The sequence below is a fragment of the Epinephelus fuscoguttatus genome, linkage group LG6 (genome assembly GCF_011397635.1).
Source record: "Epinephelus fuscoguttatus linkage group LG6, E.fuscoguttatus.final_Chr_v1".
Lineage (NCBI taxonomy): Eukaryota > Metazoa > Chordata > Actinopteri > Perciformes > Serranidae > Epinephelus > Epinephelus fuscoguttatus.
Window position 1 is genome coordinate 8,530,012 of NC_064757.1, and position 23,081 is coordinate 8,553,092.

At 39.7% G+C, this 23,081-nt stretch overlaps 1 protein-coding gene across 4 annotated transcripts in view; it reads left to right on the forward strand.

The window, feature by feature from the left end:
- Nucleotides 1-23,081, forward strand: part of unc5db (unc-5 netrin receptor Db) — a 282,084-nt gene that overhangs the window by 76,979 nt on the left and 182,024 nt on the right. The gene's annotated exons all lie outside the window — the stretch shown is intronic.

The following is a 23,081-nucleotide window of genomic DNA, read 5'->3' on the forward strand; positions in this document are numbered from 1 at the left end:
TTTGATGTCTGTGTACAATGCCCTAGGTATACTGGTGTGTCTTTTGTTGACAATTTACACCCGTTGAATGCATTGTGTGTTTTCTAAATACAACTCCATTTTCACAGGTACAGTGCTCATCACATGTATACAGTCCTCTTTTTTAAATTAATGTACAGCATCGGTAAAACACCTTGTACTAGCGTTTATTTCCTTGTGCAACAAAACATGTGGTTAGGTTTAGAAAAAAAAACATCGTGGTTTGGCTCCACATTCCTTTGGGAATCAAACACTGGGCTCCTGGGTGAAAGTCTGGTGTATGTTGGACTCATCCACCACCCCTTATATAGAGACTCTTCAGCTCCCTAGGTTATATTGTGTTCTGGTGACATTTCAAACAGACGCCGTCCATTGGCGTTAAAATATTACACCACTTGGCAGCATGCCATACTGTTGCAAAAGGATGCTTTTTCTTGTTGGTGTCTGTCATGGAAAACACTGACCAAGCAGTGGTTTTTGACAATTTAGGAATGACAGTAAGTTGAACCAGTAGTAATGATAATGGGAATTTGTTCCCATTCATGTGTGTGTTCATTTATGATTATGATTACATTTGCTAATGATTATGATGGATGGTGATGCGTGATTGCCTGTTTCATAGCAATTTAAAAAAAACCAAATAGATAACAAGAACATTTTTAGTATATTTGAAGGTGGAGGGAAAAACTGTCGGATTACAAATCGGAGCAGAGGGTCCTGCTCTCTTATTCTGTCCAGAGACAGCACTTCTCCGCTTAGGTTGCAGATAGATAGATATATTTATTCAGTGCCCTTTTATTAGGTATTAACCTTGCGTTTACGTGCATATAGTCGAAGATAAAAAGACTAATAATAAACCCTTCAGGTTGGGGGTACACCCGTAAGATGCAGCTGAGATGCAAGCCCTCACTGAGCCAGTGAAGACAGCTGCATAGATTAAAATGACAGCAAATCTGTTGCACGAGACAGGGAAGGTTTCCATATGGCACTACTGGGCCATGTTCCGGCTGTCCTTCATTGTCTACAGTAGTGTTTCTGAAATGAAGAGGGTACTTCGGAGTACTGCAGACGTTTTATGAAATTTTGTAAATTTTTTAAGCCATTTGAAAAATATCAGTCATGCATTATTCTTTAAATAATAATGCTTTAATATATTAAAATATGTTTGATAAACCAGATTTTTATATTCAGTATTCCAGTTGTCAATGCAATGAACTGTCAACTGCTGCAACAAACGCAGTCACATTCATGTTTATGTTTGTTTATGGTGTGTTTCTACTAAAAATGTTTTTCACTTGTCAAGGAATACTAGACTGAAAAAATATTTCAGAGGGGGTACATTACTGATTTTGAGAACCACTGATCTAGAGTTGGCCGCCATCAGCTGGAACGCAGTACACTCACTCACCCAGTTCACTCTCGGGTAATGAAATTTGGCACAGAAGCAGCAAAGAGTAACTCCTGAACTAAGCATTGGTACTCTCCTACTGCAGTCCTTTATGAGCAAAAAAAATAGAATGCTGAACAACTGGGATGCACAATAACATCTGCACATCATCAGTATAAATGCAGCACTTTGGCAGTGACTTGTGGCGTGAGACACAAACAAGAAAAGGTGGCCTTTAACGTTGGCACTATATGCGGTTGGTTGCCGTTATGGTTTAACGGTGCCTGGCTATGTCAGGGGAAAACAAGGCGGCACAAGGACAAAAGTTAAGGTGGCGAAAGTCTGAGTGTGGTGGGTGGGAGGCGTGGTGAATATACCACTTGTTTGTTGTTGAAGGAAAAAAAAGTCAATTGCACATTTTGATACTGATGTAGTGCAATTACTTTGAAAGAGACACCGTATGTAAACGTTAAATTTCCTGTAGAAAGAAGTGTATCTCAAAAGAAGACGATGCATTTATGAGGCAGAACTTGACACGGTGTCCGAGAACGTCGACAACCAACGCACCCAGGGTACCTTGCACGTCGAATGTGCATGTGGAAAGTCCTCGACCAAGCACGTCAATATATGACGAGGTCAGAGTAAGAATGTGTTGCTCCATCTGCTGGTAGGCTATCACGATAAGAGTATGCATGCGTAATATGATTTTAATTCCACTACAGAAGAGGTAATTAGGTAGGGAGCAATGCGGATGTATTGAAATCGGTATTGGTTAACAGCCAAATAGGTTGTTATATATCGGATATCGGAAAAAAATCCAATATCGTGCATCCCTACTGAACAATGTTTAAACTTAGACCAACTCCATTTCTTGCTAATGTAAAGGACCACAATGCCAATCAATCTTGCCAGCTCTGGCACACTTTTCTATATCATTTTAAATATGTTGGAAAGAAAATATATTGCAATAAAGGTGTTACCCACAAAACACTGAGCAAATGTGGAAAATGAGCATTTGTCAATGGCCACTAAACAACATGATGAGCCTCTGCTCCCATCGTCACTGTGGTGATGTTAAAAACTGGCCATTAGAAATATGCAAATGATGTGCTGAGTACCAAACATGGCCGAAAGCTCCAGATTCAGTAAGAGACCGGAGACAGCCTGTCTCTTTGTATCCGCATGTCTGAAGGCAGTGCGAGGCTGCTCTGCAGCTGCACGGGCTGAAGCTCAAGACTCTGTCTGAGTCTGTACCAGACACTGATTCATTGTCAACCAGATATCACTCACTGTATGAGCAACAGTGCTGATGGCAGAATGGAGGGATTCACAAAACAGGTGTTTGACTCTGCATGTTACAGACATTTGCTTCTAATAGGACAGACTCCATGCACAGTAAATGAGCAATGTTAGCAGTCCAGCTAGCATACATTCACAGGTAGGTCTGCTAAGATAAGCTGCTGGCTAAACCCTCATTCACACATTCAGACTCACAGTAGCAGGCTGTTTCTAGCCTCTCACAGGGGGTCATTTACACTCTCACATTTTCTTCAAGTAAGACAGAATCTTATTAGATAGAGAAGCCTCTTGTCCTTTTTTTTCCCAGCATCAGCTTTTCCCACATTTGTATAAAGTACCTTTACAATGATGTAGCATAACTGGTAATGATGCATATGATGTGCTAACCTGTTATGTAATATGAAGGTAGGTAACTATGAGTTGGCTCCTCAATGATTCTATTGATTCAGCTGAATTCCACGAAGTTGCTTTTGCCAGCGAGTCAAGCAGAGTGAAATTAGGAGGGATCTAATGATATTCATTTAGCCTTTCTATAATGAAGCCTCATGTGTTTCAGCTTATGAGAGCGCCAAATGAATGCAAGGCCATAGTAATCATTTCCACCTTCTGATTGTGCAACAATGGTATATAATCACACTATGGCTTTTTGTTTGATCATCAACAAGCATTTAAGTTTATTGCTGAGACAAAACCTGACAAAGAAGGATTTTATAGTTTTAATCATAACCAATTTATTTCAATCTGGGCTATTCAGAGGGGAAAATGCCTCACATTACAATGATGCATTATGTATTTATTCATTAGCACGGCAGTGAGTTAAATGATAGTTGAGCGTCTTGTGGCAGTAGGATCGTTGAGAGAAAGAAATCGGATGCATTTTTGTCTCTGATATTGAACTGCACAATAAAGGCTGTCAGCAAATTCTGGGCAAAGTGGAGCAGCTGAGACAAAGGAGAGATGAGAGGCGTAGATAATGACTGGTGTTGTTTTATTCATCTGCGGGAATGAATGCTGACCAGTGTTTGTTTGTGTTGAACTCATTGTGTTTGCAGTCAGAACTGTGAATCTGTGAGTGTGTAATTAATTCCCTTCTGACTGCCAGCCAGCATTGGCTTCTGACGTACAGGGAGGAAAATCGAGTCTGGTTTGCACTGTCGACACTGCACTGAACACAACAGTTGTTTAGGTGACTCCCTGACCTCTTTGGAAAAAGACCTGATGGAGTGTTCTTTTCAAACTTTGCAGCTACAATGTGTATCATTTACATATCAGGAAATAAGTTTTTCTTCTCTCTATTGCTGTCTGATGACTTTTACATCTAGTTCTTTTTTTTGTATATTAATATGCAGCTTTTCTCTCTGAACTCCAACAGTACGTATTCATAATCATTAATTGAAATATCTGGCTGTATGTCAAGAAACTACACAAAAGGAAATCTTTAGCTTAAAATTTCAAAGGATAGAGTATGTAACAGTTTTGCCAGGTTGCATAACAAACCCATGATGTTTACTATATCAGCGCTGTACATTACCCAGATTAAACTTTATGTTCCAAACTCATAATCTGCTGCAGCTAAATATCACATCCAAAGGAGGCAATACTTGTGTCCTTGCAAAGAAGGATTGTTCCAAGTCGTGTCTGAGAGAACAGCTTCTCATAAGAGAGCAGGCAGAGGAAACATCTTTACTGTAATGTTCAGCTCAGTAACATATGATGCACACCTGTTCATTTCCCAAGCTGTTTTAACCAAGTGGCAACCGACACAGAGGTGCCAGAAACTGCAGTTCTTTGAATGGCCACTTGAGGCTGCCACCAGAAGCCAATCAGTCTCAGTTGACCCCCATGTTAAAATGTTTACAGCCTGGTACAAAAAAACAGTTTTGGTGTCTTTATACAGTCTATGGATTTAACCAGCTCTGAGCTTTACAACATAGCACTGTATGGATGCAGGTAGTCATTTTTACAATGAAATTTTGGGCTTCCTATTTTCTTTGTTGTTTAAGGACCCATTCACACTGGTGCTATTTGGTCCGCTTTAAACGAACCCTGCTTCACTTCCATGGATAGTTCGGTTTGTTTGGAGTGGTGTGAATGCTCTTTCAAACTCTGGTACCGACCAAATGAGCGCACCCTGGTCCGCTTGAAAACTAGGGGTCTCAGTTCACTTGCAAGTGAACCCTGGTGTGGGTGAGCATTAGAGAGGAAGTGATGTAGAGTGCAGTGCATTTTTAGTAGGAAAAAAAATGCTATATATATGCTTTTTTTTCGTCTTGGTCAATGGTAGTTTTGGGCAATACCGCCCCCAAACGAGCAGCTGTTGTAACTGCGTGACGTTGTCCAGGCCGTGTGGTACGCTTTAAAAAGTGCATTGTGAAAGTGAACCAAACCAAAATAAGGTGTGAAATTTTTCAGCATTCCTGGCCCAATCAAAACTATCCTGTGCCCTAAGTCACCATCCACAGAATCCTTGACTGGCATGTTAACTTCCTGTGTTGTCGGTCAGTCCAGCTTTGGTCCAGTTTGAAATATCTCAACAACTCTTCTTAGATGGTTTGCCACCACAGTGTGTTCTGGGTGAACCCCTGTACCATCCCTCTAGCACCTCTAGATTGACACTTTTGGTTTGTAATGTCTTGACAATATTTGGATGGATCGCCATGAGCTGTAATGCCATGGCCGTAACATCCTGTCTAACACCATCATTATGTCAAAGGCTTAATTTGGCCAATACCTTGGTTTATGATAGAATACCTGAAAAGCTAAAGAAATTTCCATTAGCCTCAGTTGCTTCCTTGCAAATATCAGCTTGCTAACAAACATGCTAACAAGCATGTTGACCTTAAATTTAATGTTACCTAGATACTTTGATGGCGCCTATTCATTCCAATGGAGGTGCTCATCTTGCACATACACCAACAGAAGTTCACTGAATATGCAGTAGGTATTTTTCTTCAACTGGCCCCACCCATGAGTTCCTGCTCGGCACAAAGACTATACTTTGTGATGATGTCATGGATTTTTAAAAGTTTTACAAGTATGAAACCTTCATGGATTAAAAAGTCATAATACAAAGAAAGATTCATAATTGACCTTGTTTGCAGTTGGATGTGTCCCGTCAGCAGTTGTATTGGCTGCAAGGCTGAGCAGTGTTATGCTAACAGGCATTTTAACCCTAATCCTGAACTAGGCTGGTAAACATGGAAACTTTATACCTGCTTAACACCAGCATGTTGGGATATACAGGAGAGTATACCCACTTCCTCCTTGTGAACCTGCCTGTTGTATGTCCATGTCATCAACTACCACACCACTTTATGGACACATGCCCTTGCTGCCTAAGAACAGCCTCACAGAGCCACTAACTAATTATTCCCTAGTGTTTTTTTGTTGCCTGAGTCCACATATTGAGATGCAGCATGTCCTGACAATATGTAATTAATTCTAAACTACAAAATATGTTACTAAAACTACTTGGGGAACGTAAGAGAAAGATCATATTAGATCATAGTGTGATGTTGAATGTTCAAAGAAAGCAACATTGACTGTTGGTTGCAGGCAGGATGCACCAATCTCTGGTCATCTCCGAGACTCTCGTGTCAAAGGCAGGTTTTTCTTACACTCAATTATCCACACAAAACTTTTTATACAGGAAATTAAGCTTTTTAAAAACTTTTACAAATAAAAAAATCCAAGAAAAAAGATGTTATAATACTGGGTCTGCTCTCTGATTGACAGTGAATGTCTGTGGAGATACAAAAACACATCAGTGTCTGACAGAATGATGGAGTTGTCTAATTAGCTGATAAAAAACCAAACATTTTCCACTAGATGAAAAGTTATAAATGTAATCTTTTCCATCAAAGACTGGTGGACCTGCAAATGTTTATCATATTTGGGAGATTTAACTCTGGCACAAAATTAATATGTAATTGGTATTCCAGTGTTCTGTATATAGCAACATACCAAAGCAATGGCCATTTAAGCGCCAACACTGTTACCAAGTACAAAAAGAACCACAAAGGAAAGGCAGAGATAATTGTTCTTTTCCTGTACTCTGTGAAAAATTTCGGTGCTCTGCCTTTTCATAGACTGGCTGCACAGGACGAGCCGCCTAGATGAAACAGCCGTGCCCTCTGTGTACTTTTGCCCTCTGTTAAACTTGGCAATGAGCAGCACTTTCAAGTCTGCCGAATGTGGGTCACACAGCGCTCTGCTTGTGGTCTCTGTGGTCTTGCTCTGCATAAATAACAGCACATCAGTAGCTACTTCAAACAAGCTCCACAGGGCTGAGACAAGACTCGCTGTGCCAAACGTTGGTGTAGGCTTTCCTGTTTCTTCAGCTCAGTCCACCAAAGGCTTGTTTTTGGACACTCGTAGAATTGTTAAATCATATCGGCCCAAACTCTGTCTGGGTGAGAGACAGAAGTCTTGAAATCTGAACTTCTCATTGGGGATGCTGCTGCTCTGATTGCACCTACATCAGTTGTAATACATGATAAGGATATACATATAGGGCTTATTTTTCTACCCAGTCCATGGAATATACAGCATCTCTGAACTGACAATATAAACTGTCAAAGCTGAAACCTGTCTTATGCTGTATCTTGCACTGGAGCTTTTCAGCAGCTTCTCTATGGAAGATAATGAGGCGCCCAGTAGAGAGGTAATGTTGAATAAGTGGGATCCTCTCCTGGCTCTTGTTAAGTGTCAGTGAAATGGAGTAAAACCTTTGGCAAAGCTGTCCACACCAACATGAGTCAAGCATATTTTTATTAAAGCCCTTTAAAGGCCTGTCTTGAGAACATCTTTGTCTGTCATGGAAGAGAAATCCCATTCACCTCTTAAACTGCTTTTAAAGACACTTTCTGACTTGGATTGTTCATCACAGCGCGGCTGCCACTCTTCGTGACATTAAGCAGTAAGCTGACCTGGTGTGAAGGTCAAAGATGACAACTTCAGCTTTATGGAAATCTTGCAGAGGTTCAGTGTTTCCTTGTAGGAAAAAAATCATTAAATAAAAGATTACATTTAAAAGCACAGTAAAGAAAACGGCATTGCCAATGGCAATAGTGATCATGATCACTTGTTTTCTTCAACACATGGTTGAGTGTAGACTGTGGTGGCATGATGCAGGAACCTGTTCACAGCAATATTGCATTTTCAAATTAATAGCCAGCTGTTTGAAATTTACTGAAGCGAACAAGTTCTTAGATTGATGACTTCCTGTGCATGTTAAATAAAGAAGTTAGCTGCACGAAAACGTGTTTAGCATGGAGTTGATTTAAAGTAAACTTTTGCCATAGCACACAGTGGTGCTTCAGTGTATTGCCATTTCAGGTGATTGTGTTAAAGACTCGCCACAGAAATCACCATTTGAGATCCTTATAAATACACAGGATGGATAAAAACTTTAAAGAGTTGTGTCATAATATACCAACAAGAGCTCACAAACCTAGTTCTATGAGAGTGCAAAAGCATTCACTGCACCCTCAGTTGGAATTTGAATAATAAATAATATGATAACAAATGATAATATTGTAATGAACAAAACAATTTGAAGGCCTGATGAAATTTACACTTTTCCCCTGACAGAAAAAAAACAAAACAAAACAAAACAAAAAAACATGTGCATTAGTCATATTTTAGTAGACTTGGGACTTCAACCTGGTCTCACTCTGAAGTCGTCTTTTCGACTTTTTCCACATGATAGGCAGCTGATCGCCGTTATAGTTTACCGATGGCCTGAGATGTCAGGGGGAAATGAACAAACACTGACTTTCAGAATGGTTTTTGATGCTTTTGTTGCCTAAACCCAACCAAACATTAATTAGCAATGTTGTACTGACATAGTGCGTTTATTTTGAAAAAGACTATATGTAAACAGTGAAATTCCTGTGAATATGGAAGTGAATTTTGAAATAAGACAATGCATGTAACAGGCAGAACTTGACATGGCATCTCAGAATGTCAACAACCAACACAGCCAGGGTACTTTGCGCATCATATCTGGACATGGGAAGTCCATGACGCAATGTTGATATGTGACAAGATTGGAGTGAGAATGTGTTTGGGAGTTTGAGGGTATGAGTGATGCCCTGACTCAAAAAGCAAACTGATAAAAAAAGTATACATTTTTATTGTCACAGTTTTGTTGGTAAAAGGTATTAAAAAGCAAGTGGTAACATTAAATCACCTGTTGCAAATACCTTAAGGTGCCGTCTATGCGCTGAGTTTTTTTTCTTAGTTGTGTCAAGAAAGCAGATAAGCTCATTAATGGCAACATTAGCATTATATTTTAATAAAACAATATATAAAATTATATATAATATATTATTATTAATTAATTATAAATTTAATTAAAAAAAATAATAATAATATTTTGGCACAATGTGTAGGCCTAGTAGACGAATCGACCTAGACATATTTTATACAGTGTGTAATAGTTTAAGTTCAGTTTAAGCTTGTGAAACTAAGGTTTTAATTTTATCCTAACCTAACTTGATATCACCAAATTGTTTGTGGGAAGTCTAAAGGCCTGTCCCAATTACTCCCCTTAGCCCTGGCCCTTGGCCCTACCCCTACATTTGCGCGTTCCCACGAGGTGTAGTGGTGTCCCAATTCCTTTTTGCGTGTAGGGGTAGGGGGCATAACGAGGGGTAGTAGGTATGAAACTAGCCCTTTGGAGCGAGGGATTTCAGATGCTGACTTGCCAGCGAGGGGTAGACATAGCCATGGCTACCACTGAGCAAGAGATGGGGAAAAAAGTTTATACATAGCAAACGTTACCATCGTCAGGTTGCTTGTTAGCTAGCTAGCTAGCCCGCACTATCTGGCTTCTGTCATTTGTCCTGTTCTGCAAAATTGTTGGACTTTTCACATTACGTTAACACGCCAGCTAGTATAACAATGCTGCCTCGTAATGTTAGCTGGTTAGCTAGCTAGCAGAAGTCCTCTGTCATCTGTCGTTCATCAAACAAAGCATTTTGAATGCGGCAAACGCGATCGGTAGGATGAATGAGACTCCATTGTAGATGCCAGTTGGAAATGTAGATGGCTCACAGCTTCCTGTTTAAAGTATTAACATATGCGTGAACATAACCGACCCAATTCCTAGGGAAAGATTTCTACCCCTGCCCCTCGTTGCTTCATTTTGAGGGCCAAGGGGTAGTGGGCAAGGGGGGGTATTGGGATTGGGCCTAAGTGTCATGCTAGAAGCGGGTCATGATTTATGAGGTGAGTAATTAGTCTGCTAAAGTAATAGCTAACAATGATCAATTTCAGTTTGAAAATGTACCATCAACCAATGCTGAAGAGATTTGACCTAAATATTATTTTTACCACAGTATACTGGGATATTGCTTGTCTGTGTCTCTCTGAGTCAAATCTGTCAGTAAACTCTGTCTCTGTGTCAGAGGTCTGGATGCTGAGGCATTTCCCTCCTCCTCCCTTCTTTTCTGTTGCTGCACCAAGTTTTCTTTCTCATTGTTTTTGCCGTCACTGTATTCATGTGTCAGAATCAGGGTGCATGGTGCGCTGCGTGTGCATGACGCGTATATTGTTTGAGCACACATAACACAACACAAGCAGTGGAGGAGCAAAAAGTACATGCGCTAGATGTGTTCACGACAACGGAACGTTGTTTGCACAGACAGTTTTACACTTGAAATACAAATGAATACAACATAGAAGAGAGAAACTCCTCCCTTTTTTGATTTTGATCATACTGACACTAGAATCAATCTTCAGAAACCAATGTAGTATCAATTTTTTGGTATTGATTTACTCACCTTATATTCTGCAGGATCTGTTTAGAACATGGACTCACCTGTCTTGTGACGTAGTGGGTGTTTATGCATATTCGCACATATGCTAAAAATGGCTTTCAACAACAGCAAACAAGTATAAGTGTAAAAGCCATAAGGAATGCTTGTATAATGTGGTGTAATGACGAAGTTGTGGTCATGGAAGGTGAAACCATGAGATAAACATTGCAAAATACTGTCTGGAATTGTTTATGAGCTATTTTAGATTTCTGTCAAGCTGAGTGGACTCTGAACCGAGGGCACTGATACATCCTGGAATGTAACTGTAAGACATGATGCTTTTGAGAAACCACTGCAAACAAAGAACACTGAGGCTGAAAAGGAATGGCACACTGAATTCACATACTACTGTACAAGACCCTTTTCAGCTGTGTTCCAGCATATTCTGTTTGTATGGGACCATGCTCTGGACCTGGAACTAGGGGTGAGGGGAAATAATCGATTTTTAGATGCATCGACATTCTGTCTTGAATGATGCGAGCATCGATTTGGAAAACTCATAATCGATTTTAATTTTATTTTAATTTTAATTTTTCAAATTACTGTAACTCCTTGACCATTCACGCTATCGACGTAATTCCAACAGATTCTGAAAGCTGAGAAGCTTTCCAGTGATATACAGTACATTACAGTAGTGACGTCATTACCTGTGAAGGAGGGGAGGGAAGTGAGCACAGCAGGAGTGACAGCTGACGAGGAGAGTGCAAGTTGGAGTGATTAAGTGGTGTTTTAGTGGAGTTTTGGTGAGTTTTAGTGGAGTTCGGGTGGCGTTTTCTTTGTAAATAATATTTAGTGTTGTAAATAATAGTATTTTTGTTTTTTTGAGAGCTTTTGCGTTTTTTTATGCCGTGTTTTTGAGTGTTTTTTGCCGTGTTTTCACCATAGTTAGTAGTTTTGCCATCGTTCGTCTTTTTTGCAATAGTTCGTATTTACAGTTCATCGATAGTTATAGTCAGTTATAGTTTTGTAAATACTGGAGGAGAAATGTCGAGGAGGTCAACGAGGGACAGGAGAGTCCCGCTGAGATTTGTGGATGAGGAGGATGGACTGGAGGAGGCTGGTGGAGTGTAGTCAACTGGATATGTATTCCCAGTTTTATTACAATAATGTTTTTCAATATCTAGTGTAAATTTACTTATTGGCTAGTTTTAGAATCAAGAATCATTTTATAATCGAACTCCTTGCCCTCAGAATCGGAATTGAATCAAATTGTGAGATGCCTAGAGATTCCCACCCCTACCTGGAATAGTACCAGGATGGCACTGTAGCTACTGGTACACCCCTTCTTATTTCAGATTAAATTCAGTTCAGTTCAGTTTTATTTATAAAGCCCAATATCACAAATCACAATTTGCCTCAGAAGGCATACTGCATATGACATCCCTCTGACCTTGGACCCTCACAGCAGATAAGGACAAACCCCCCCCCCCCCCCCCCCCCAAAAAAAAAAAAAACCCTTTAACGGGGAAAAATAATACACCCAAAGACATGTTTTTGCCTGGAACGAAGCCTGCAAAAATGTTGCATAAAATAGGGATGCACGATAATATCGGTACGTCATCAGTATTGGCCAACATGCTTTTCTTATTTTGCACAATGAATGAGCGTTAGGGTTTACAAAAGTGACGTGCACTTTAGCAGTTGCATGTTGCACGTTTTAGCACCTACCAAGTAATATAATGTGTTACCAACGGGATTTCAGGTAATATTATTATATTTATAAAGTCATGTAACACATTGCCACCTGAAATAAACTCCTTTACAACATGACATCAAACAGCAACCCCAGGGGTTGACCCAGATTTGCTGATGACTGTACATCTGAGTCATGCTGTAGCCCAATATGCGTTATCATGTTCAATGTGTTTCCATTAATACGCCTGCAACGTCTACAGCATATCCCATTCTGCTTATGCGTCCTAAGGCTGCCTTAAAGCGGTGGGGATAAGGACCTGACCTCTGGTTTGTTTTTTCCTCACCCTGGTGATCAACATGGGGGGTGTCAGTATGTGTTGGATGTGTTTCCATTATCATGCCCTACAACTGCAAAGGAACAGCGGCACACAGTCCCATTAAACTCTCTCTCTGTGATGCTGTAGCTGACCGTCACACTGTGAACCAGCAGGTGGGTCTTCCTACTCATTATAACTTGTGCTCATCATAGTAACTGACTCATGCGCCATTCCGTTTGTTGTGCTAACCTCAACATTTGTTTATTGTGCAACATAACATAGGCCCACAAATATTTATCCATAACTCATAATTGTCAGACTTTGATCCTCTGCCTGACCCTCCCTGTGTCCAAGGCCCTCAAACATATCCCTTAAAATGAACTTTAGTTCTTAGGTCATTTTGGTGACGCAAAAGTAGTGTAAGAAGTAACATATTACTCTACACAGAGAGTAATATTGTAAATGTAAATTATTACTTTCAAATTAAGGTAGTAGTACTTGCAGTATGAGTATGCATGCATAATATAATGTTAATTCCACTACAGAAGAGACATGACAATCACTAAAATCATATCGGATATGAGGGAACTGAAATACTGTGGTTAAGGGAAGATTGTGGTTTTGGTGAAATATTGATCAAGTGCATTTGAAGATGTGTGTTTCAGTTGCTTAAACATAACCAGAATTAAGTTACACATTATTCTGTATTCAAGAGCAGATGCTGTACAGACACCAAACAAAATATATCAACTGAATATTTTGCAAACGAATTTAGATAAGAATTGTCAGATGATCATTAAAAAATTAATTGGCAGCCATTTTCAACACAGATTAATCCTTGGCCATTCTTTAAGCAGAAACAAACATTCTTTGGTCCGACTTGTCAAATGTGAAGATTTGCGATATTTCTCATCTAATATCAGTGTAAAATGAATCTGATTTTGGACTGATTCATGACTGACCAGAAAAAACAAGAGACTTGAAGATGTCAGCTCAGCTCTATAAATGTGTGAAAAATAGTCAGCAGATTAACATTATCTGTAGCTGCAGCTCATTTCTTGTTTATGTTAATGTCAGGTTTCCAACAAAGTGCAAATCAGTTCCATAGCAATATCATGTTTTAAGAGCCAGGGTTACACAGTGTATGCTATACATGCAGATTAGCATCGGGATTACATTATCGTGTTTATGTGATTGTGCATCTGAGTGTATCCTGGATACAGAAACTCAGATAAACACTTAAAGCAGCTGTGCGGAACTTTACGTTTTCGTTGATTATAGTGCCCCCTTTGGTTGAAGCGGTATGACACCCACAGCCTGGTGTTGTAACATTACGACTGCAGCCGGCATTCGGCTTCATTCGGAAGCCGAATTGCAACCGGGCAATTACCGCACGCATTTGTTTTGGAGAGCGAGAGGAAAATCATAAATATTCTGGTGTAGCTCTGAATTTCTTATAAACTGAGGACAACTGCCTGCTGTATATTTGTGTTCATGGTCACAGTCACAGATAATTTTGTGGCGTTTGTTTTAACGTTACTAGACAAAAGCGGTTCACATCAGCTAACGTTACATTTAACTTCCATGTCGTCATATATTGAAGTGAAACAATGTCTAACAAGTTGCGGTATATTCTCTAAATAAAAACAAAAATGACATACCTGTCAGGAAAAGGGCCAACTCGGGATCAGTTTTAAAACCTATCAATTCTCTCAGCTCTCTCCAGTTGGTGAATGCCCGACCGAGGTTTACACGCGTTTGGGCTCGAGCCCTATCACTGTCCCGTTTAGCCTTCTTCTGTTCTTTTTCTTTTAGATGATGCTCCTTCTTTATCCGCTATGGCATCGAAAGAACACTCTCTGTAAACACGGCTCTTCTTCTTCTCTCAATTTATTGGCGGATCGCAAACAGCTTCCAGGTGCATACCACCACCTACTGTACAAGAGTGTGCAATGTGTCCGAAATCATTCACTACTCCCTACTACAGGTCATTTAGCCTGTTTCTTAAATCCTACTCGTAAACACGGCTCCTTCTTCTTCTGTGGTTTAATGGCTGCGGGCCGCTGCGGACGTACAGACTTACTTCTGCATCCGGGTGCTGTATTCTGGTTTGCTGACTTCTGCTGTGTCCGACCCGACCGAGGCTACGCTAAATAGCCATACAGAGAAAGGCTTTTTTGTCGCTGTTGGGTTCAAATAAATATGCGGATCTTCAAGGGGGGGTGATATAAACTAGGGACGGTTTTATTAATGGTAAAAAGTTCCGCACAGCTGCTTTAAGCTTTTGAAATAGTGTTTATATATTCTTAATATTTCTGCATGCAGACATTTGATCCAGATGTCTCATTGCTGTCTGTTACTATCTATCTGCACATGTTTGTGAGAATGTTCAGCAAGGACGTAGGTTTACTTTAGTTGAGACATTTTGTGCCAATATGCACACATGTGTATGTTGTGGTCACACACATCCTTACACAAATACCTTAAATCGTTATTGATTATATATCTGCTGAAACAGGACATGTTTCATATAAATTTTTCACAGATTTAAAGCAGATGATTAAATTTTATAATATAGCCAAAATCTGAGACTTAAATTTGTATCTTCATTTGATAGCCTCACAATAGATGGATCGCAAAATATATGCATAATAATTGGGAGGTAATGTGCCACCCTCATTTAACCAACTGTGTGCTGTAAACCATTTTCAAACCTCACCTGATATTCTGTAGCTTTGTCCTTTCAGTGGGCTAAAAGCTTATGATCATACACCTATGAATATTTTGCTGTGACATCAGAGGTCACCTGAGAGTCAACAGCTCACCTGTCTGTGTGTCTCTGTGTCGGTCACGCAGCTGTTACCAGGATTTCCTTGACAAAATGATGCATGATATTCCCAAACAAATTAAACAGATGGACATGCTGTGGCTAATTTACTTAATATATTCTGTCCACACAAAAATATCTCAGCTCCTGATCCACATGTTAAACAGGTGAGGGGTGGGGGATGTTAGTTGGAAGGAAGTGTTGGATGGAATGATATAGCTGAGCAATGATCACAATTAATCAATGACGCATTTCTTACTTGTGTTCTCTTAAGCCCCTTTTTTATTGGACAAAAAACCCACTAACACCCAGTAGCTTTTGTTTGTCATGGGAAAGGTTACAATTGGCATTCACTGCTGGGACGAATGACCCTGCAGTAGGCATGGTTACCAAAACCTGGTGTCAGTATTTCACTGGTTCCTATACGACCAGTACCAACCAAATTGAACCACAACTTAGATTTGCGTGCCTAATTTTGGCATGACGTTGAGGGTGCTGCGATGGGAGTCCAGAGTATGAAGTTAACGTTGCAGTACAATGTGTGTACAGTTTAGACTATTATGAATAAATGCAACTCCTCAAGACTTAAGGCAAGTTTCTTGGATGCGCCAATTTTTGCGAGGTGAAATGCAGTGATGGGAAACCACACATTCTGTCCGTCTCCATTCAAGCAGCGCTCAAACATTTTCAAAATTGAGTCCGCACCAAGTTTGAAAGAGAGACTGAATAAGTAAGAGATTTGAAAAAAAAAAGAAATCACCGTAACATTTTCTGCTTTGTACTGTTTACAAACCTGTTTTCTAGCACATTCATGACGCTGAACATGACACACCAGGAAAAATAAACAAAAAACAGAAAGGCATACCTGTCTACTGCCATTGGGAAAGGAGCCTAATTTCAAACGGTTGTCCCGCGTTTAAAAAAACCCTGCATATATGCACTATTTTTTTCTTGAAAAAGGTATTATACAGTTCTAATTGTGGGGTCGGTATCAATTAAGGAAGCAAACAGCAGATAAAGCTGGACTTGTCATCTCCTTTCTTTGACAGCAATAGCATAACAAAAAGACCGCCTGTTTTCTCTTTGGGATGCACTCCCAGACACTCTTTACCAGATTTCATTCTGTCTCAGTGTCTGTCATCCAATTCTGTGCTGACTCGGCTCAGATCAGGGCATTCAGAGACTGATCCCCCCTCCCCCTGCCGCCCCCTCCTCTCTCTGTCAGCTTTTCTTTCTTACTCCATATCTGATGCAGGAGCAGTGTTAAAGCAGGCAGGCTGCAGCCAGGCCACCTTTGAAACAGCATATTTGATTGCAGCAGGCTGGTTGTTAGGGCTGAACTCAGCTGCTGGAACCGGGCTCAGAGAACAGGCAAGGTCAGATGCACAAGTATTCATTCGCACATGACAACACACCCACACACCACACACACACATTTTCCATTCTTAATTAGCATTAATCACTGGCCCTTTTGTAAATGCTGCTGGCTGCCAATTATCAATGATTACGCACTATTAGCTGCTGGGAAGGTGACAAGGGTCAAGGCTGGCCCTTTTCACTGGACATTATTCATTAGAAATCTGCATGGCAATAGCAATGAAAATAACTTTCACCACATATTTATGATAATGAACATTTAGCTAGAAACGGGCCACCAGCAGGAACCTCACTGAGCTGTATGTTTTGGCTGGACCACATCAGCATGGATGAGTTTCTGTCATTATTTCCCTGATCTCTGAAGACAAACACTGTTAGACTGATTATGTTCAAAGTGATTATTCAATGCAGTCATGTGGGATATTTTCAATGTAATGTAAACATTTATGAATTTTTCACAACATTAGCCACAGAGAATGAATTGAGCCCCGCAAAGTGTTGGGCATGGCAGTGAAAAAAATGATAAGTTATGAATCACAATCACAGAATTGATACATTAAAAAAACCAGTTAAAGATCAATGAATAACATTTGCATTCAAATGATACATTAAGGAACATTAATCGTTAAATTGGCCAATTAATGATTCATTTTCTTTTTTCCAATGTAAAATTGAATTGCACTTTAATTTCACATTTATTTTCAGTTACTATTTAATACCAGAGAAAGAAATGAAAGCTTCAGTTCATTAGTGCAATATAAATATTCATATACAGCACATGTAAAATAATAATCTTGGCTGAGAAAGAGAAAATATTCCTCAGATTTCATGGCCTGTGGGTTTTTTCTATATTCATTTATTAAAGGATGAATTAATTCATAAATTTTAAAAAAAGAGAGAAAGGAATCACTTTTTTTTTTTTTTTTTTTTTTTTTAGTATTCCATTTCCAAAATGTGTCTCTCTCCTTTGTAAATTAAAAAGAATGCACTGGAACCCTGACACATTCAACTGAGTCTAATAAATGACTGACTGTGTTAAGATACCCTTTAAATGCTAATTAAGATATTTTTCAGGACAAGCCCTTTTAGTGGGCATAAACTGACAGTGTGAACATGCCCTAAATGGTCACATTGCAACCTGTTTTTCTGTGTCGCTCAATACTGGACCAATTTGAAATATTATTGTTCCGATTAGTTGCGTCAACACAAAAACATGGGAAAGTAGGGTCCAGGTTGAAAAAGTACAAAACTTACCCATAAAAATATCAGGCAGTTCTTCCATTGCCACACTACAGTATCACATATGTATCAAACAAACGACAGACTCAGCATGGCCTCACATGACACGCTGCGCTGTAGTGTCACTGGTGTGTTTTCAGCTTTAGGGGCAGCAGAAACATGCTGAAAACTCAACATCTGACATAATATCACATCATAAAGTTGATATAGAGAATGCGTTAGCTAACAATTGCCTATATACACACCAGGCAGACTCTGGAAAAATCTTTTCACACTGTTTTTTTTTTTTTTTTGCTAGTCATGCATTATTAGCTTAAGCATGTTTACATCGCATAAATTAGCCTAGCGGCTAGCAAAGCTTTCCTTTACTCATAGCTTAACAAAAATGTATTATTTAAACGTTTTCTCCACTCAAATGGTTAATGTCAGTGCATCTCCTGGCAGAAGAGCACAGTTGAATTTCAGCCGGCATACATGTTTTTTCAGCTGATTACTGTTGAAACAGAGCAACTAATGTTGCTGTGTTGTTGCAAGAAGTTGGTGGAGCGAGATGCATGGTGGGGCAGGTACATTGTGTTTCCTGAGTATTTTGTTTTCAAAACGGTGATGTTTATATATGACATGTGCTTTATCTGTGGATCCGTGGATCGCCTCATATTTTCTCCAAAATTGAAAATATTTCCACACTGCTGATTTATTCAGGAGTCAATAAAGTTATCCTTGTAATCTTTCTTCTAGCTGCTTGCCATTATTTTTCTGCTGCTGTTTGACAGTGACACCGAATTTCAAGATAATGATATTGATCGATTTTTTCACTTTGCATTGATAACATTGGATCGTTACTTATTGAATTGATTTATCAATTCAGACTGATGCATTGTTACAACTGTTATGTCTCCAGGACAGCCACCATGTTGTTTTTTTTATATTTTTACTTGACAGTCAAAAGCAGAAACCAATGGCAGCTCAGACAAATGTTCCTTCATCCAATGAGAAGTTGCTGCTAATGTCTGAGCAAAGAGAAAAACTGTCAATCACCCATTCTCTCTCTGTACAGCTGAGATGAAATTACTTCTCTCCCGAGCAATATGCCTATTCAGCCTTGCCAGACTACAATAAGCAAAGCGAAAATTGTGGGCTGGCGTTGCCAGGCGACAGTAATGTTTGCCTTTTTGGTGTGCTCCCTTTTCCTCAGCCTAGCTCGTCTACTCCATCTTTAGTTACTGGCTTCCAATGTGAAGAAAGTAATGGAAATAGTTAGACATAGGAATACCCCACCCCCCACCACCTTCCCAACGCAGACCCGTCAAGGATACATTCCTCCCTCTAGGATTTATTTTTTAACATTGGTGCACAATGACAACTCTAGATAGCACCCACTGCTTTCATTCTGAGGGACTGAGATCAGAACTTGACGTTTGCTGTTGATGTTTCCGATAGCTGAATTATGTTCTGCTGTCAAACTGCGCAAGCTGTGCAGGAAATATCTTGACATCTCATTTACATTTGGTTGGTTATCCATAAAAGCAAGTAAAAAAATGCACCAGCAAGCAGCAAAATGGACCCAGACACACAGGGTACATCATCAATAGCTGTTTCATTTGATGTCAAAGTTGGATTTTCCCTTTAAATATCTCCTTTTTATATCAGCAGTAATTGGATCTTTCACAGGCTTTTTTTTTTTTTTGAATTACATGAAAATGGGGTGGCATCCAATCCTAATGCCACACGTTTTAGTAATTAGCTTAAAAACATTTGCTTATCTTCTTAACTGCTGAATAAAGATAGAGCTTTGCCCCCAGTTAAAAATGCAGCACAGAACCGTGGAGGAGGGAAAAAAAGATAGATAAATAATGGAAGCAGAAGGCAAAGGGGGGGATTTGAAACTCATTTGCATTGCACAATTGATTTCTTGCAACTACCCTGTCCGCAATGTCAGTCATTCCCTCTTTTGAGTTTTAATTAAATCCCCGACTGAGTTCTGTTCGAATTTCTGATTTGAAGCCGCAGTCAATAGCAGCAAAGTGTCCAAAGATTGGGCTCCGTTCACTAAATCAATTCCAACAATGCTTCCAGGCCTGTGCCTCTGCAGAGGGAGTCAGCTGCACAATGGGTGTCAGAGGAGATAATATCTACCCGCTTGTAACCATCCCGTCCCTGCTGGGGGGAACACTTCAAAACAGGCCTATCAGTTCTCCTTCCTCCTCCTGCCTCATGATACGATCTCATTTTACAAAATTGTAATGTGATGCTGCTCATAATGGATGTTAATGAAGATTGAATTATCCACATTTTAATGGATATGGAGGCACACAGCCTATATATTACATGATAATTCTTCCTACATACTTCATGATAACATATCATTTACATGCATGTGAAGGTACTACACATTATATTTTCACACTTCATACATACTGTACACGCACATACATACTACATATACACTGCATTGCAAACCCATACATTTTTTTTGTTCATATCCGATCCAAAACCCGATTTATTTGTATGGAAAGCCTTCTGCTGATTGGATCTTAATTATATTCTCCAGGAAAAGATATGCCCCAAACCCCTGGTGATGAAGCATGGAAAATATGAGGTTTCCCAGACAAAGCGTTGCCATAGCCTATATGAATAGGAGCCATTGAGGACCCAGGTGCCTGCTTCCGCTCATTACACCTCACCTCCGGCAGGTTCTGTGTTGCATTTTTAATGAAATGGAGAGAGGAGCAACAGCTTTCATTCCACATCTCGCATTCCTTCACACAGCCAAGTCATCTGTCAGAGATGATAAACTCCAATTTGGTGAGAGGTCAAGTGAAATATTAACAAGGGCCTCCAGCAAACCGTCCAATCAATTACTAAATGATATATTCATAAATCAATGAGATGGAGCTGACAGACTGAAAGACGAAATGCTTCGTTGCAGGGAGACTGGCATATTGGCTTTTGGAACAAATTAAGATTTTCCTTCATTATACCCAGTTCTATATGTGCAAGGCAAAGTTACTGGTTTCCTCTGATTCACTTCACGTGACATTGCAACTCAGGCAGTCTTTAAATCGAGAAGACTCTGGGGGGCTGTCTTGATCTCGATCTTCAGTTCCTTCTATGGATGTTCTGCCAAGTTTAAGTCTGGTGATTGACTGGGTCATTCCAACACCTTAAATTTCTTCCTCTGGAACCAATAGACAGTCTCCTTTGCAGTATGTTTTGGATCCTTGTCCTGCTGGAAGGTTGATCTCATACCAAAATGCTTCCACCGTTTAACTTCACTGTAGGTGTGGTATTTTTAGGGTCATATGCAGAGCCATTTTTTTCTCTGAACATATGGCATCCTACAGATGCAGCCACTTCAAATTTCCGTTTGGCACATGGTAGAGTCCTAACTGATCCGTAACAGGTCCCTGTCGTCACCTAGCCGGGCTTGTAGCTCTTATGACATCCCCTGCGATGACGTACAGAATACGGTTAACTGACTGGTAACGCCCCTAACGTAGAAACCAGTTGCAATGGTCTGTCTATCCACCAGGGGGAGTAGTGAGTGTAGAAGCTGAAGTGGTTTACTGCGCCTCTTATTACTGAGAGAGCTTCCCACACAGAGTATATTTAATGATTATCAGGCTACCATATCATAGGTCATAAATATTATGCTTCAGCGTTTTGTTATTCAAAAGAATTGCATGAAAATTAAAGTGATATGGCTGGGAACCGATTGATAGTACAGCAAGAACAAAACTGTGTTTGAATCATCAGTCTTAGCGGCTGGGTTTATCTGCAGTGGTGTTTTTCAAAGACTATACGCCAACAGATATGGACTGAAGCAGAATCTTTCGTTAGATAAAAACAGCTTGTGAATATTGGAAATGATAACATAGGTATTTTCTTTTTTAATTATCATTTTGACGTTTGGACTGTACAACGCTCTGCACACGCTCTGCCTGCCGCGCGCAGCAAAGCTTCGCCTCATTAATCTGTCTCTGTCTGTCTAAACAGATTCATGGAAGCGATATTTCACAAAGTGCCGCTCATTCAGCTGTTTTACATAGTGTGAAAATGACTCATCGGCTCTTCTGTTTATCACATGATTAGCATTACGATGAACCTTTAGTTTCTACTGAATGGGTGAATGTTTCCAGCTGACTTTTGATGCAAACATTCAACAACACACTGTTACTGTCGAACTGAACTAGGCCTCTACCTTGTAAAAGTGACATTTTACAAATCTTCATATTTTAAACTAACAAATTATGTTGGTTTAAAATATGAGGGACTGTAAAATGTCACTTCGATGAGGCTGTCAGTCAGTCAGTGAGAGATCACAGGCTGAAATTGGCATTTCACCCTCACATGCAGCCACAACGACGGTCAAGCTGCACGTAGCCTGCAGAGTTTAACTGAAATGGAGCGTGGTTCTTTCACTGCACGCGACATAATGTGGTACTCTTTATCTTGGAAGGTGAGATAGCTCAAACACATAATTAACATTACCATGAACCCTTTCATTCCTTCTGAATGGGTAAGTGTTTCCATCTGAATAGGTTTCCCAGTCACTCAGATAATCACACTGGTGTGGGCTATATGAACGTCACTGTCTATGTCTGAACTACCTTGTAAAAGTGACATTTTGCAATTTTTCACATTATAAACCAAAAAAAGGATTTTGTCTCTTAATTAATGTTAATGTTATTTTAAAATTTAAGTCCCTCAATGAACAACTTTTTCAAAATGATTTAAGTAATTATTTTCAGGCACTAAGTTATTTTCAGAATGTTTCTCTGAGAGACTAACTCAATATTTTCAGATAGGGGAGACCTGGGCCAATTGTAACAACATTTTAGGTTTTCCTTAATGACTTGTGTGTTTATAACAATGATGCTACAGCAGATAAAGGTGGTCATTTTAATAACTTAAACACTGCTGGGTGGCTTATTGTAACCTGTAAAAATTTAACCTACCAACAAATTTATATTATTGCACAGAAGTACTGTATATACTGTATGTACTGCGATAAAAGTGTAATATTCACATCTAAGACAGTGGAGTAGATTAATAATGTAGCATAGAATGGAAATAGTCTGGACATTGGCAAGCTTACCGAAGGCTTTCGGGAGCCTGGGAAAATTGAAGTGGCTGCATCTGTATTTTTGCAGAAACGA